The 16187-nt window shown below is 35.7% G+C and overlaps 1 pseudogene; it reads left to right on the top strand.

Annotated features, from left to right (window-relative positions):
• Positions 1-5254: 5254 nt before the first annotated feature.
• On the top strand, positions 5255-5614 carry LOC147786398 (cysteine proteinase inhibitor 1 pseudogene; annotated as a pseudogene).
• Positions 5615-16187: the final 10573 nt, after the last annotated feature.

Genomic DNA, 16187 nt, shown 5'->3' on the forward strand with positions numbered 1-16187 from the left:
ATCTTGGTAACAATCTCGTTTCTTGCAGTGTAAAAAAGCAACCTACTGTCTCACGCTTCAGCTGTAAATCTGAGTATCGTGCTCGTGCCACAACTGTTGCTGAACTTCTTTGGGTTACACATTTTTTGCATGACCTCAAGGTCCCTATTTCACAGCAGCCCTTACTCTTATCCTGTTTCTCACAAGCGGGTCAAACATATTGAACTAGATTATCATTTCCTTCGAGAACTTGTTATCGTTGTCAAACTTCGCACACGATATGTACCTTCTCATCTCCAAGTTGTTGACATCTTCACAAAAAGTATTTCTCGACCTCTCTTTGAATCTTTCAGATCCAAGTTTCACGTTCGTTCAAATCCGACGCTCAGCTTGTAAGGGGGTGTTAAGGATAGTTGACCGTTCATTATAAGGCATATTTGCCTTACATTATAGCTTTGCCCTTTTACTAAAAGCAAATATATTGTATTCATTTATTATTCTTCTCTTTTGTTGTTATTTCCCTATTATTTGTAATTTACCATATTTCTCTATTCTTAAATGATTATAAATAAGACAACTCTCACCACCATTTAGGTGTGGTGGTTCCAGCGAACATTCACACTTACAGATTCATTAAAAAAGATCGAAAGAAAAATGGTTATTTACATAATGATTTAAGTGCCTCATGAGGGTCTTCTCGACAGGTTGAGGTTGTGAGGTCTTATAGACATGAGTAAATGTTTTTTTTTTTCCTTCTATTTTTTAAGCTTAGGACAATTTTTAGTGGATATGGTATGATACTAAAACGAGAAAACAAATTTTCAGATCGAGTTAACGACCTTGTCTCAAAAGGGAAAAAATTTCCAACGTTAACCCTTCAAAAAAAATATTATAATTCTTTGTCAAGTTCTAATTTTTTTTTTCAAAAACTATATTATATAATTTTAAAAGCACTTAAAAAAAATAAAAAAAAAATTATATAATTATCGAGCAATGTCTAATTTATTTGTTAAATTATGTTCAAAATACCATTTTTCGTGTTATTATCAAATTTATTATACATTTATTAAATTAACAACTAAAGCCACATGGATCGAAAGAACTCCCTTCCAAATATCGAACACGCAAGATAGGAACAATTTGGATCGTAGAATATATATATATATTTTTTAATAAATAACCGAAGTATTTTATTACATGTTATGGCTTATCTACATGGACCCAATCTGATATGTACAATGCTAGAATACAGTATATACAAGAATAACTCTTATTTCCATAATATTGAGTTACCACTAATTTGGTTAATGACATTATTAACGACTTTAATGAGTTCTTTGTAAATATGAACCATCATATTAGGTATCGTAATTTTATCCTGATAAGTGTTGTCTTACGATAGGTCAAGAATCAAAAATAAAACTACAATGTTTTCCTTTTCAGAGGTTGCTGGTTCATAACCCTATATATTATATTGGTTAGATTGATTTTGATGCGAATTACAAGTTTTAAATTTAAAATAAAAATTAATCACATTTTATGCTTATTTCAAATTTAAAATTAAAATTCCGACTTATTCAACTCCCATGTTAGTGTTTAAATAAATGTGTTCTTGAGACAAATCATTTTTAAATAGTCTTCTTATAGTTAATTTTTTTTATATAATTTAATAAATCTTAATTAACTATTAAATAGAAGATAATAAACATACTTTAATTAATTTTTGTTTTTATAAAAATAATAATAATAATAATTCATTTAAGGAATAATTTTGAAATTCTACAAACTATTTAAAATTAAAATTAAAAGACTACCTTAAACTATAATCTTTGTAACGATCCAAAATTTCTACTTAATCTAAGGTTGTTACTATCTACACGTAAAACATAAATCTTATCTTAAAACAAAGCTATGGACTTCGTGTTTGAAAACGTCTTTAAAGCGACACAACAAATAACTAAATAAAATAAATAAACGATTAAATTAAAAACATTATCTTATTATAGCCTACATTTGATCTCCAGTTATCCTATTATACAGTTAGGGTATGCGACTACCCTATACACGTGTCATGGTCTCGAGTTGCAATGTCGTCGTCGGTCGTACAAGGATGTTTTTCCTTTACTTGAAATAGAAATAGCACATATCTTGAGTATTTTAAATATTATTAGTAAGTGACCCCACTAATGGGGTTATATGCAAACACATACAATTTCATGAATGAGACCTATCATAACCGTCTATATTCCTTAGGTGGCTAGCATAACCCTATCGTTCTATTAATCTATAATAATCCTATCCTTTTCTATCCATACCCTAACCGTATCATATTTTCAATCAATCGTGACCGTGTCGTTTCGTATACACAGCTTAACCATATCATTATTGTAAAGACCCAAAATTTTCTACTTAATTTAAGGTCGTTACTGTATACGTACCATAAACATTGAATGCGAAAGACTTCATTTAAATTCCATAAAAATAACCTTTATCTTAAAACACAGCCATGGGCTTACGTGTTTCAAAAACATCTTTAAAACGACACAACAAAAGACCAAATAAAACGAATAAGAGTTTAAGTTAAAAACATTCTATTCTAGCCTAAGTCTAAGAAAATAAATATCACTATCCTATGCATGTGCCATGGTCTCGAGTTGCGATGCCGTCGTCAGCCGTACAGGAATGCCTTGCCTTAACCTAAAAAATGTAGTAGCACATGGCTTGAGTATTTAAAGAAATCCTCCGTAGGTGACCCCACTATTAGGGTTAAATGCAACAATCACATGCAATGAGATGATGGGACCTATCTTTCATTTCGTTTTCTCTACGGTGCTGTCCTAACGGGTAATTTTGGACGTGTATCATATACTCTACACACAATCCATACGTGCGAGTATGGGCTCACCAGCTAGTTCGCACAACGCTGGGCCACTTTCCTTATCCGGTGGGCATACTTTGGGAGCCCCTTAGGCCGGACCCGCTAGAACTAGTAACCGTCACGACAGCGCTATGCAAAGCATAATGATCGTTGTCCTGCCATTGGATGTACGATCGTTGTCCTGCCATTGATGATCTCTGTTTTCAAATCTTTTCCAATATCAGCCTTTCCTATTCGGAAGTTTTTTTTTTTGCCATTCTATTTTTAATCTACTCATTTCGCTACGGATAAAAATTTAATTTAATATTACTAATCTGACAAAAATTTAATCTAATATTACTAATGTGACCTCATTTACTAGAATTGTATAAATGATTGATATTTAGTTTCTAACTCAAAGCTAGACCATTGTAATAATTAAATGAAGATTAACTATAATTGGTTGTGATTTCTAAAAAAAATAGGATAAAAGAAAATGAAGATTTAATATATACCATCTATCTTCGCCCAAATCTCCTGAGAATCTCAACTGGGTAAACGTCATTCTCATTTTTTTTTTCTAAGTAAATCTGACAATTATTGTTTCTCTTTTTCTTTTTGGAGTAACTATTACTTTCTTGGGAAGGATGGGTTGAGGAGAGATAATTGTGGGAAGGAATGAGAGGTTAGTGGAGAGAAGTGGGGAAATGTTTTTTTTTTTTTTTAATTTTAATTTTAATTAATTTATTAATTTATTATTATTATTATTATTTAACTATTTCTTTATAAATTTTTTATTTGTTAATTTCTTTATTTATTTTTGGGCTATTAATTTTAAATATTATTAGTAAGTGACCCCACTAATGGGTTATATGCAAACACATACAATTTCATGAATAAGACCTATCATAACCGTCTATATTCCTTAGGTGGCTGTCATAACCTTATCGTTCTATCAATCTATAATAATCCTATCATTTTCTATCCATACCCTAATCGTATCATTTTTTCAATCGATCGTGACCATATCGTTTCGTATACGTAACTTAACCATATCATTAAATTAGTCATATCTTAACTATAGCATTTTCTATACATAACATTATTGTATCTTTTTATCAACCTAATACAACTATAGTCTTTTCTATACATAACCTTATTGTATTGTCTTATGAACATATCGTAGTCCTATCGTTACATTACGTTTAGTGCATCCTTCTCATATCCTATCTCAAACATATCATTAAACACATCGTATCATAAGTATGATCATACAATTCACATATCATAACATATACATATCATATCATAATCATATCGATTCATAAACAATTCACACATATCAATATACATGACAAGTGCAGAACCACAGGGCACGTGTCAACATCAAATATAATCATGCCGATAGTAAAGTCATATTCTCTATTATTATTATTGTTTTATGGAAGATATTGTTATGTTATATGAAAGAATTTGATAGGTTTCTTGACCATAATTCCTCTATTTTATCTTTTAATTCCCTATTATTCTATGTGTTTCCTCGGTTAAATTTAAATTTTTCTTTTTCCTCTACTTCTTTTTTTCTTCTTGTTAATCTATTCTTATTTCTAAATCTCACGATTTTTTTTTAATTAGTTACCATTTACTAGAAGTAATATAATACTAACTAAAATCTTATTGATAAATGAATGAAAAAGAGATTTGATTCTATTGTAACACAATGGATTGTATAAAGTAAAGGAGATCTGAATATAACTCACCATAATAACAAAGCAAAATCTCTCTCGATAAATTATCCAGAAAAGGAGATTTTCTAACACTCAAGAAAAAAGATATCTCAAATATGAGTTTTCATAATAACAAAGCAAAATCTCTGTAACTAAATGTGCATCGTCTCCTAATAAATCTGCATTTTCTGTTGTTTGATTAACTAATACATTCTAGGTGACTGAATGGGTTGAGGAGAGATAGTTGGGAAAGGAATAAGATGTTAGTGAGAGCAATTGGGATAAGGCTGCTATTTTTTATTATTTATTTATTATTATTTTTTTCTTTTACCGTTGTTATAATTCTCTTCAATCTTCTAATATATTCTAAATTAAAATTATAAGATTTTGTTTTGCTTTAATTGGTAGATTTAAGGACCATAATTGACTTTTTATTTATTATTTATTTATTTATGGTAGTAACTACTATTACCTTATTTGATTTATTCCACCATAAATGACTCTTATTTTTAATTATTTTTAATTTTCTATATGGTAGTAAACATATTAAAAGAAAACGCTTTGACTACTTTTGTTTAAAAAATTGTAATCTCCTCCCCATTTATGCATTTATCCATTCCTATAAATACCCACCAACCTTCTCTTTAAACAAACCATCAAATACTCTTCATCATCTTCAAACTTTATCACTATGGCTAAGGTTCTTTTCCTCGTGGCTTCTCTTCTCCTCTATGTCCTATCGCTATCGTCGCTCGCAGCGGCAACCCAACGTTTAGATTTGGCTGGTAGCTACAAACCAATAAAAAACATAGATGACCCAAAGATTCAAAGCTTAGGTGAGTTCGCAGTCAATGAACACAATAAACAGGCAAAAACTCAAATCCAGTTCAAAAAAGTGATTGGTGGAGAAATGCAAATTGTGGCCGGGACCAACTATAAACTTCGATTGACAGCTGTTGAGGGGACTAGTAGGGGAACCTATGGCACCCTTGTGTTCACTGACCTCAACAACAAGAACAACCTTATCAACTTCTATAAGGTCCCCAAATAGACTTCTTGCTTCTTCTCAAAGACTGTGTGTTTTTAATTTTCTATCTTTTTTATATTATGTTATGAATGTTTGGAATCTCGATCAACCTTATGTATGGTTTAAAACTTAATACAAGTATAATTTTGTTGAATAAGATATGTCTTTGAATAAAAGAATTATACGATCAACTTAAATTTATATAAATAAAACAAAAAATAAATCATATAAAAGGGAACTACATATAATAAATCTAAAATAATTAAAGTCATAACAAATAAAATTAATTTCATAATTTTAATGTAAATCTTGAGTAGAATAACTTAAATAAAATGTACAATACAAAATTTAAATCATAAAAACATGGTTTCATAATTATAATGAAAATTAAATATTAAAGAAAAAGTTCAAGAAGTTTCCTTCTATGCCTTGTCCAAAATCAACATAACTCTAGTGAGAAGTTAGTGTAAATAATATCACATTTTCTTTGAAAAAAAACAAATTAAATTGAGACGTGTTTTGGACTCACTTAGAAATGTTTACAGGGCGGGATAGGGTTAGGGTAGTCTTCCCACACACGTGGCCTATTTTAATTTCTATCACCGTGAAATGTTCCATTTATTTTTGTGATGATTCTCGTGAGAAATTTGTTTTAAAGACTTTTTAGGAGATAATTTTCATTTTTCAATATAGTTTCTAATAAAAGCGGTAAAATATTCTAATAAAATCCAATAATATTTCATGAGCAAACATTTAATATAATGTTACAGCCCACGTAAATAAGGTTGCTACTACATGCATATCTTGACTACCAAGTGCGGAAATCCTTTACAACGATTTATCAAAACATCGTCATAGAATTAAAAAAAGTTTCGTATTTTAACCCAACATATCTGTAAGATTCATAAAACTTAAGTGTTCCTCATACATTCGTTGAAAAAGATCGATAGAAACAAAGGTTTTTCACATAATGATTTAAGTGCCTCCACTAGGGTCTTTTCAAATGGGTTGAAGTTGTGAGGTCTTATAGACACGAGTAAATGTTATTTTTTTTTCTTCATATTTTAAGCTTAAGACAATCTAATCGATATGGTATGATACTAAAAGGAGAAAACAATTTTTCAAATCGAGTTAATGACCCTGTCTCAATGGGGAAAAAGTTTCAATGTTAACACTTATGGAATTTGACTCCAAAATCGCCCGGAAGCGAAAGTGCATAAGTTTTGTATTTTAACCCAACATATGTATAAGATTCATCAAACTTGAGCGTTCCTTACAGATTCGTTGAAAAAGATCGAAAGAAACATAGGTTATTCACATAATGATTTAAGTGCCTCTATGAGGGGTTTTCTCGACAGGATTGAGGTTGTGAGGTCTTATAGACACGAGTAAATAGTTTTTTTTCTTTCCATATTTTAAGCTTAGGACAAGTTTTAGTCGATATGGTATGATACTAAAACAAGAAAACAACTTTACAGATCGAGTTAATGACCTTGTCTCAAAGGGGAGAAAAGTTCCAATATTAACACCTATGAAATTTGACTCCAAAATGGCCTGTAAGCGAAAGTGCATAAGTTTCGTATCTTAACCAAACATATGTATAAGATTCATCAAACTTGAACGTTCCTTACAGATTCGTTGAGAAAGTTCAATAGAAACAAAGGTTTTTCACATAATGATTTAAGTGCCTCCATTAGGGTCTTCTCGCAGGGTTGAGGTTGTGAGGTCTTATAGACACGAGTAAATATTTTTTTTTTCATATTTTAAGCCTAGGACAATCTTTAGTCGATATGGTATGATACTAAAAGGAGAAAACAACTTTTCAAATCGAGTTAACGATCCTGTCTCAAAGGGAAAAAAAGTTGCAACGTTAACACCTATAGAATTTTACTCCAAAATGGCCCGGAAACGAAAGTGCACAAGTTTCGTATTTTAACCCAACATATGTGTGAAATTCATCAAATGTGAGCGTTCCTTACATTTTCGTTGAAAAAGATCGAACTAACAATGGTTTTTCACATAATGATTTAAGTGCCTCCATGAGGATCTTCTCGACAGGGTTGAGGTTGTGAGGTCTTATAGAGACAAGTAAATTTTTTTTTCTTCCATATTTTAAGCTTAAGACAATCGATATGATATGATACTAAAATGAGAAAACAACTTTGCAGATCGAGTTAACGATCCCGTCTCAAAGGGGAAAAAAGTTCCAATGTTAACACCTACGCAATTTGACTCCAAAATGGCCCGGAAGCGAAAGTGCATAAGTTTCGTATTTTAACCCAACATATGTGTACAATTCATCAAACTTGAGCGTTACTTACAGATTCGTTGAAAAAGATCGAAAGAAACAATGATTTTTCACATAATGATTTAAGTGCCTCTATAAGGGTCTTCTCGACAGGGTTGGGGTTATGAGGTTTTATAGACACGAGTAAATATTTTTTCTCTTTCATATTTTCATCGTAGGACAATCTTTAGTCCCTATGGTATGATACTAAAAGGAGAAAACAACTTGTCAGATCGAGTTAACGACCCTGTCTCAAAGGGAAAAAAAGTTCCAATGTCACCTACGCAATTTGACTCCAAAATGGCCTGGAAGCGAAAGTGCATAAGTTTCTTATTTTAACCCAACATATGAGTAAAATTTTTCAAACTTGAGAATTCCTTATTGTTAAGGACAGTTGACAGTTCATTATAAGGCAATATTTGCCTTATATCATGCGTTGCCATATTTGCCCTTTTATTAAAGACAAATATATTGTATTCATTTATTACTCCTTCCTTTTGTTGTTATTTCCATATTATTTGTAATTTACCATATTTCTCTATTTTGTAAATAATTATGAATGAGATAACTCTCAACACCATTTAGATGTGGTGGTTTCAGGAAACATTCACATGGTATCAGTGCCGTTTCGGTTTAACAACCATGATCCTTTCTTCTCCATGGCTTCCGAATCCTCTTATCTTTTTCTTCCTTTCAACACTCTAATCCATATGATCACCATCAAACTTTCTTCCTCCAATTATCTTCTTTGGAAAAACCAACTTCTCCCTCTTCTTGAGAGTCAAGACATGCTGGGCTATGTTGATGGTACTATGGTTCCACCACCTTTAAATAAACATAAATGAGAGAGAAAAAAAAAAGGTAAACTTAAATGAGAGAGAGAGAAAAAGCATTATTATTATTTGGTTTTTAAATTCCGTCCAAAAAGTCATACGTAATTTTTTAAAATGAATAGTTTATGAGTGAGAAAACGTGGTAAGAAAATGTGGGTTGGTTATGGCTATTTTTAGCGTTATGAAAACTTATAAATAGGCCTTTAATTCATGTAATAGCAGAGAACAAGAGAGAGCAACAAGACAGAAAAAGAAGAAAAATAGCTCACTTGTTTGAGTTGAAGTATAGTGTAATAGAAAAAAGATTTTGAGAATTCTTTGTCTCCTTGTCTCTCCCTTCTCGACACCCCCTTTACAGTTTCATGAGAGTTATCTAAACGAGTTAGTTTCAGAGCGAGCGTCTATTTTCTACAAGTTGGTATTAGAATGACTTTTAATTTCAACAAATTGGTATCAGAGTAAATTTATTTTCTACAAATTGGTATCAGAGCCGATGGCGAACATGATGGGACAAATGCCGCTACCACGATTGATGAAAACGAACTACGAGAATTGGAGCATCCAAATGAAAGCTCTTCTCGGTTCGCAAGACGCATGGGAGGTGGTCGAAGAAGGTTTCGAAGAACTGAAGGATACCACGGGTTATACGGCAGCGCAAAACAAGGCGCTAAAGGAAGCGGCTCTGACGAACATGATGGGACAAATGCCGCTACCACGATTGACGAAAACGAACTACGAGAATTGGAGCATCCAAATGAAAGCTCTTCTCGGTTCGCAAGACACATGGGAGGTGGTCGAAGAAGGTTTCGAAGAACTGAAGGATACCATGGGTTATACGGCAGCGCAAAACAAGGCGCTAAAGGAAGCACGTTCAAAGAATAAGGCAGCATTATACATGCTGTAACAGGCTGTTGACGAGTCGGGCTTTGAGAAGATTGCAAGGGCAACTACTTCAAAAGAAGCGTGAGACATTCTAGAAAAGGTGTTCAAAGGAACCAACTAAGTCAAGCAGGTGCGTCTCCAGATTCTGCGTGGCGAGTTGGAGAGCATGAAGATGAAGGAGTCAGAAAATGTATCTGACTACATTACACGTGTACAGACCGTGGCGAATCAGCTAAATCGAAACGGAGAAATGTTACCCAAGACGCGGGTTGTGGAGAAAATCTTGAGGTCGTTAACAGACAACTTCGAGAATGTCGTATGTGCCATAGAAGAGTCAAAGGACCTGATGAAGTTCACAGTCGATGAGCTTGCCGGTTCTCTCGAGGCACATGAGCAACGCAAGAAAAAGAAGGAGGAGCCACTCGATCAAGTGCTTCAGACGAAGGCATCAATAAAGGATGGAAAGTACTCCATTCACAAAATTTTCGAGGTAGAGATCGTGAAGCCGCGGGAATGGTCAAGGTGGTCAAGGCAACAGTTACGAAGAAAACTATTAGTAGAAGAGACTGTCGAGCCAAGCAAATTGGCGTGGAAGAGGACGCAATCAAGGACGCAGTCAAGGATACAATTTCAACATCCAAAGCTTTAAATGTCAAAATTATGGCCACTATGCAAATAATTGTAACTCCGACAGATGTTATAATTGTGGCAGAATGGGTCACTATGCGAGAGATTGTCGAGCCGAAGAAAAGATGGAAGAAACCATCAACCTGGCCTTAGACGACGCAACAAGTGGAGGCATCCTCTTGATGGCTCAAAACAAAGAGCCGAACACAAAAAGAGACGGCGGTGCAAAAGACGATGGCGATAGTCGTGAGGTAGTGGAAGTTGTGTGAAATGAGATGATACGCAGCAGATTTGGCGAAATCGCGGCATCAGAGACGAGAAAATTGAAGAAGGATAAACAACCGGATAACAGAGAGCTTGAGCTCGAAGAGAGAGAGAGCTCCAATGGTCGGAAAGGAAATTCGAGGAAGAAAAAAGAAAGAGGATGAAAATTGAAGAAGAAAAGAAAGAGTTGGAAACAAAAGTTAAAAGGTTAGAGAAGGAAATTGCTGAGCTGAATGAGAGTTCCACCTATCTCAAACAGGAGAAGGAAGAGAATGGACAGGTAATCTCTGAACTTGCGAAGAAAGTTGAAGAAGGTGTGAAGAAAGAGAATGACCTGTTAATGGAGATTGAGGGTCTAGTGGATGAGCTAGTGAGGGAGAAGAAAGATATAGAGATATTGACTCAACAGAGAAACTCACTCGACGTGCACCTGAATCAAGTCCAACGGAAGACAGTGAACTTACGACACACGATTGAGACATTCACTCGTGATAAAACCAAACTAGAGGAAACAAGAATGCTAGCTGTAAAGGTCGCTATGGACTTACGAAGGGAATTGAGTAAACTGAACGAAGCCATGATGTCTGAGTCAAGCGTGGCTGAGAACTGGAGAAATGAAGAATTGGAGTCTCAGATGGGCTGTTCTTGAGAAGATCCAAATGAAGTCTTGTCAGAGAAGGACAACTCTATTTTGCCGTTCGAGGAAAAGAAGAGAAAATTGAAGAAACCACGACTCAGATCGAGAAAACAAAAATGGCGCAGGTGGAATCATTGAATAGAACATTTAAGTTTATGGGGGGTTTTTGTTGGAAATAAACTTGAATGAGAGAAAAAAAAAGAAAGAAAGAGGAGTAAACTTAAATGAGAGAGGGAAAAAGATATTATTATTCTTTGGTATTTAAACTGAATAAAAAAATATCATATGTAATTTTTGGAAAGGAATAGTTTATGAGTGAGAAAACGTGGGTTAGTTCCATTTTTAGTGTCAGTAAAACATATAATAGACCTTTACTTCTCAATGTAATAACAGAGAACAAATAGAGAACAAGAGAGAGAGAGAGCAAAAGAAGAAAAACAACAAACTTGTTTAAGTTGAAGTAGAGTGTGTAATAGAAAAAGGCTTTTCAGAATTCTGTCTCCTTGTCTCTCCCCTCTCGACACCCACTTTACAGTTTCATGAGAGTTATCTAAACGAGTTAGTTTTAGAGCGAGCGTCTATTTTCTACAAGTTGTTATCGGAGTGGCTTTTAATTTCAACAAATTGGTATTAGAGCAAATTTATTTTCTACACACCATGCTTTGAACCAGAAACCTCCTCAACACTCAACCCCAAATATTTGGCGTGGAGAGTAGCCGATCAACGAATTCTCTGTCTCCTGCTCTCCTCTCTCACCGAGGAAGCCATGACTGCTGTCGTTGGTCTCTCTACTGCACGTGATGTTTGGATTGCGTTGGAAACTACGTTCAGCCATCATTCGAAAGCTTGTGAACTGAGACTCAAGGATGACTTGCAGCTGATGAAACGTGGCACCAAACTTGTTGCTGAGTATGCTCGTGCCTTCAAAACAATTTGTGACCAACTTCATGCCATTGGCAGACCCGTCGAGGACATTGATAAAATGAACTGGTTCCTTCGTGGACTCGACACTGAATTTTCAGCTTTTTCTACTGCTTAGATTGCTCTCACCCCTATCCCCTGTTTTGCAGATTTAGTCTCTAAAGCTGAAAGTTTTGAGTTGTTTCAGCACTCCCTTGAGTCCTCTGACTCCACTCCTACAACATTCACAGCCACTAATCGTGGTCGCACCTATGGAAGCCACCCTGTTTCCTCTAACAACCAGCGAGGTCATTCTTATTCCCACAAAAACAACTCTTCCAATCGAGGACGAACCCACTCAGGTCAGGGTCGTCGATCACCTCACTGCCAAATATTCCGCAAAGAGGGCCATTATGCTACCGCTGCAACCAACAGTATGTTCAACCTGATTCTTCTCATGCTCACCTTGCTGAAGCCTTTAACACGTCATGTTCTATTGCTGGACCTGATACTGCTGATTGGTTTCAAAAAAGTACTCCAAGCAAAATGATACCCTATAGGGAAAGAAACCTTTCACACAACCCCTATTAGACACAAAAACACTCTCGCACACTCTTCTCCATCAATACACTGCCTCAAACAACCACTCACACAGACAATCACATCACTCACAAACACACTATGTACACACTTACACAAACTACATACACACAATACAAACTACAACACACATACAAAACACACTCACCTTACCCATATACGCAGTTACGACATTTGAGCCAAAACACATAAAAACACACTCAAAATCACGGTACACAACCACAATCAAAGATACCACACTATTCTCAATAACCAGAAAGGATAATAAGTCTTCACCCTTATCCAACTCCTTACCTCTGAGACTGTGGTCCATCTCATCCGAGTATACAATGGATCACAGCAAGTAAGCCACAATCCACTATGTGCCCTTTCCGCCGAGTTCGTGGTTATGCTAGCGGATGTATGCCCACCCAATTAATTACTGGGTGATACGGCTAGGTGAGTGGGGAATTATAGCTTATTATCTCCAGTTTCTTCAGTTTACCACAGATTCCCTTACTCCTTAACTACCTCCCAGATTGCCTACTCTACTACGGTGACTTATGGTATCATCGCAGACAGAAAGGATCAGACTGGCTGTGTCACCACCCTCCTTAAATTCGATGGTGGGGAGTGGGGGAAGATGTAGACACACCTACTACCATATCAGACAAAGAAGACATTACTCCTTACGCATGACACTGCTCGTTTATTGCCCACTCTGTAATAGGTTTTTGCTTACTTACAGAGATACGATCAGTTTAGTAGGGCACCATCCACTGTGCGCCAAGGCAGAAGGCTTAGTGGCATTTCCTTCGGTCAATGCATTATTGCACGGCGAGTAAGGCTTCAGAAGGACCTAGTCTCGGGAATAAAAACACAACATTCTACCCCACCTTATCTACAAATCAAACACACAATTCTACCTCACCTTATCGAAAATCAAAACACTCGATATCAAACAGACTACTATAATCGATGAATAAAAACACACATTTCTACCCCACCTTATCGATAAATCAAACACACATTTCTACCCCACCTTATCGAAAATCAAACTAACATTTCTACCCCACCTTATCGAAAATCAAACACACTATTCTACCCCACCTTATGGAAAATCAAACACACAATTGTACCCCACCTTATCGACAAAACAACATATTAGGGGAATAAAAACACAACATTCTACCCCACCTTATCGAAAATCATTATCGGGAATAACAAAAACACTATTCTAACACACCTTATAGAACACTATTATCTGAATAAAAACACACAATTGTACCCCACCTTATCGAGAAACTCAAACACACCATATAAAGCAGATGGATCCTCGTACAATCTGGATATAAACATCCTGGTTTAAAAAAGATCCTGTTTTGCTTTAAGGTATTTTTGCCTAGGGGAATTATGCCAATAGCTGTGTTATCTACATTGCATATTACCCAGAAAACATCCTCCTTTGCTCTATCAAGTTTTTGCCCTGAAAGACAATTACACACAAAACATCTTACCCGGAATCGGAGAAAGAGGCATTCCTTTTATGCCCGGAATCTGAGAAAGAAAGAAAGAAAGAGGCTTTCCCAATATTTTAGTATCAATTATATGGGTTCATAAAAGGAAAGCCTCTTTCTTTCTTTCTTTCTTAGATTCCGGGCATAAAAGGAATGCCTCTTTCTCCGATTCCGGGCATCAAAGGAAAGCCTCTTTCTCCGATTCCGGGCATAAAAGGAATGCCTCTTTCTCCGATTCCGGGTAAGATGTTTTGTGTGTAATTGTCTTTCAGGGCAAAAAAAGCAAAATGATACCCTATAGGGAAAGAAACCTTTCACACAACCCCTATTAGACACAAAAACACTCTCGCACACTCTTCTCCATCAATACACTGCCTCAAACAACCACTCACACAAACAATCACATCACTCACAAACACACTATGTACACACTTACACAAACTACATACACACAATACAAACTACAACACACATACAAAACACACTCACCTTACCCATATACGCAGTTACGACATTTGAGCCAAAACACATAAAAACACACTCAAAATCACGGTATACACAACCACAATCAAAGATACCACACTATTCTCAATAACCAGAAAGGATAATAAGTCTTCACCCTTATCCAACTCCTTACCTCTGAGACTGTGGTCCATCTCATCCGAGAATACAATGGATCACAGCAAGTAAGCCACAATCCACTGTGTGCCCTTTCCGCCGAGTTCGTGGTTATGCTAGCGGATGTATGTCCACCCAATTAATTACTGGGTGATACGGCTAGGTGAGTGGGGAATTATAGCTTATTATCTCCAGTTTCTTCAGTTTACCACAGATGCACCGCTTCATTGGTGTTGTATTATATGTCAAAAGGTCAAAAAACACAAAAGGCGAGACTTAATAAGGTATTAGACCTCTCACCCAGCCGTAGGATAGTCCTACGATGCTGTTACCGAAGGAAATGCCACTACGCCTTCGGTATTGGCGCACAGTGGATGGTGCCTTACTAAACTGTTCGTATCTCTGTAAAGTAAGTAAGCAAAAACCTTAACAGAGAGCCCAATGATATTAAAGAAAAATTGCCGAAAACCTTAATATCACGGTGGGATCTTACTGGCAGTGTCAGACATAAGGAGTATATGGCTTTATTTGAGTTTTATTATATGGTCTAAAAACACGAGAAAGCGAGACTTAATAAGTTTTTTCCTCACTCACCCTGCTAAAAAGTAGTAACCGAAGGAAATGCCACTACGCCTTCGGTATTGGTACACAGTGGATGGTGCCTTACATGAAAGATTGTGTCTCGGATGATATATGTTAACAACAACGAAAACCATCACATCAGAGTTCACAAATTCACAACCTTAGTAAGGAGTCAGGTAGTAGCTTATTATATGTCTAAACCTCAAACCTCAGTATCTCTACGCCGCGCTGCATGAGGATAGTTATAAATGCAGTAACCGAAGGAAATGCCACTACGCCTTCGGCTTGTGCGCACAGTGGAGGGTGCCTAACCGTAAAGGAGGGTCCGGTCAACGATGCAATAGTAAACTACGCAACCGGAAGGTTAAGGAGTGAGGGATACTTTAGTTTGGATTTAGGATTTATTTGGATTTGAGAATGGTGATGTATTTTTGAGTGTGCGTGTTTATACGGTCATTGAGTTATGGTTTGTATGTGTTTTGGCAGTAAGAGGCTGAAATGCGATATACGTTCATTGAGTGGTGTTGTAGTGGTCTTTGTTGTTGGAGTGTATTTATGGAGTTTGTGTAAGTGTGTACATGTGGTGTATTATGGAGGTGTGATTAATGTTTCAGTTGGTGTTTAGAGAAGTGTATATTTGATGTAAATGAGTATGTTTGTGTTTTTGTGTGTGAAGGGTGTCTGTAAATATGCTTCTTACTCTATAGGTTGACTATTTGTGTGGAGAACTTTTTATTAAGGTCGGCAGTCATATGGACCTTTGGAGATTGGCCCATATGACTGCCGACCCATCTATTTTAGATCAGTTTAAAAATTACATGGGTAACGACTATGTGATCGTAGGAAGCGGTGCATCCCTACCCATTACCCA

This window comes from Cucurbita pepo, chromosome 20 (assembly GCF_057944985.1).
Source record: "Cucurbita pepo subsp. pepo isolate OVF chromosome 20, ASM5794498v1, whole genome shotgun sequence".
NCBI classification, from domain to species: domain Eukaryota; kingdom Viridiplantae; phylum Streptophyta; class Magnoliopsida; order Cucurbitales; family Cucurbitaceae; genus Cucurbita; species Cucurbita pepo.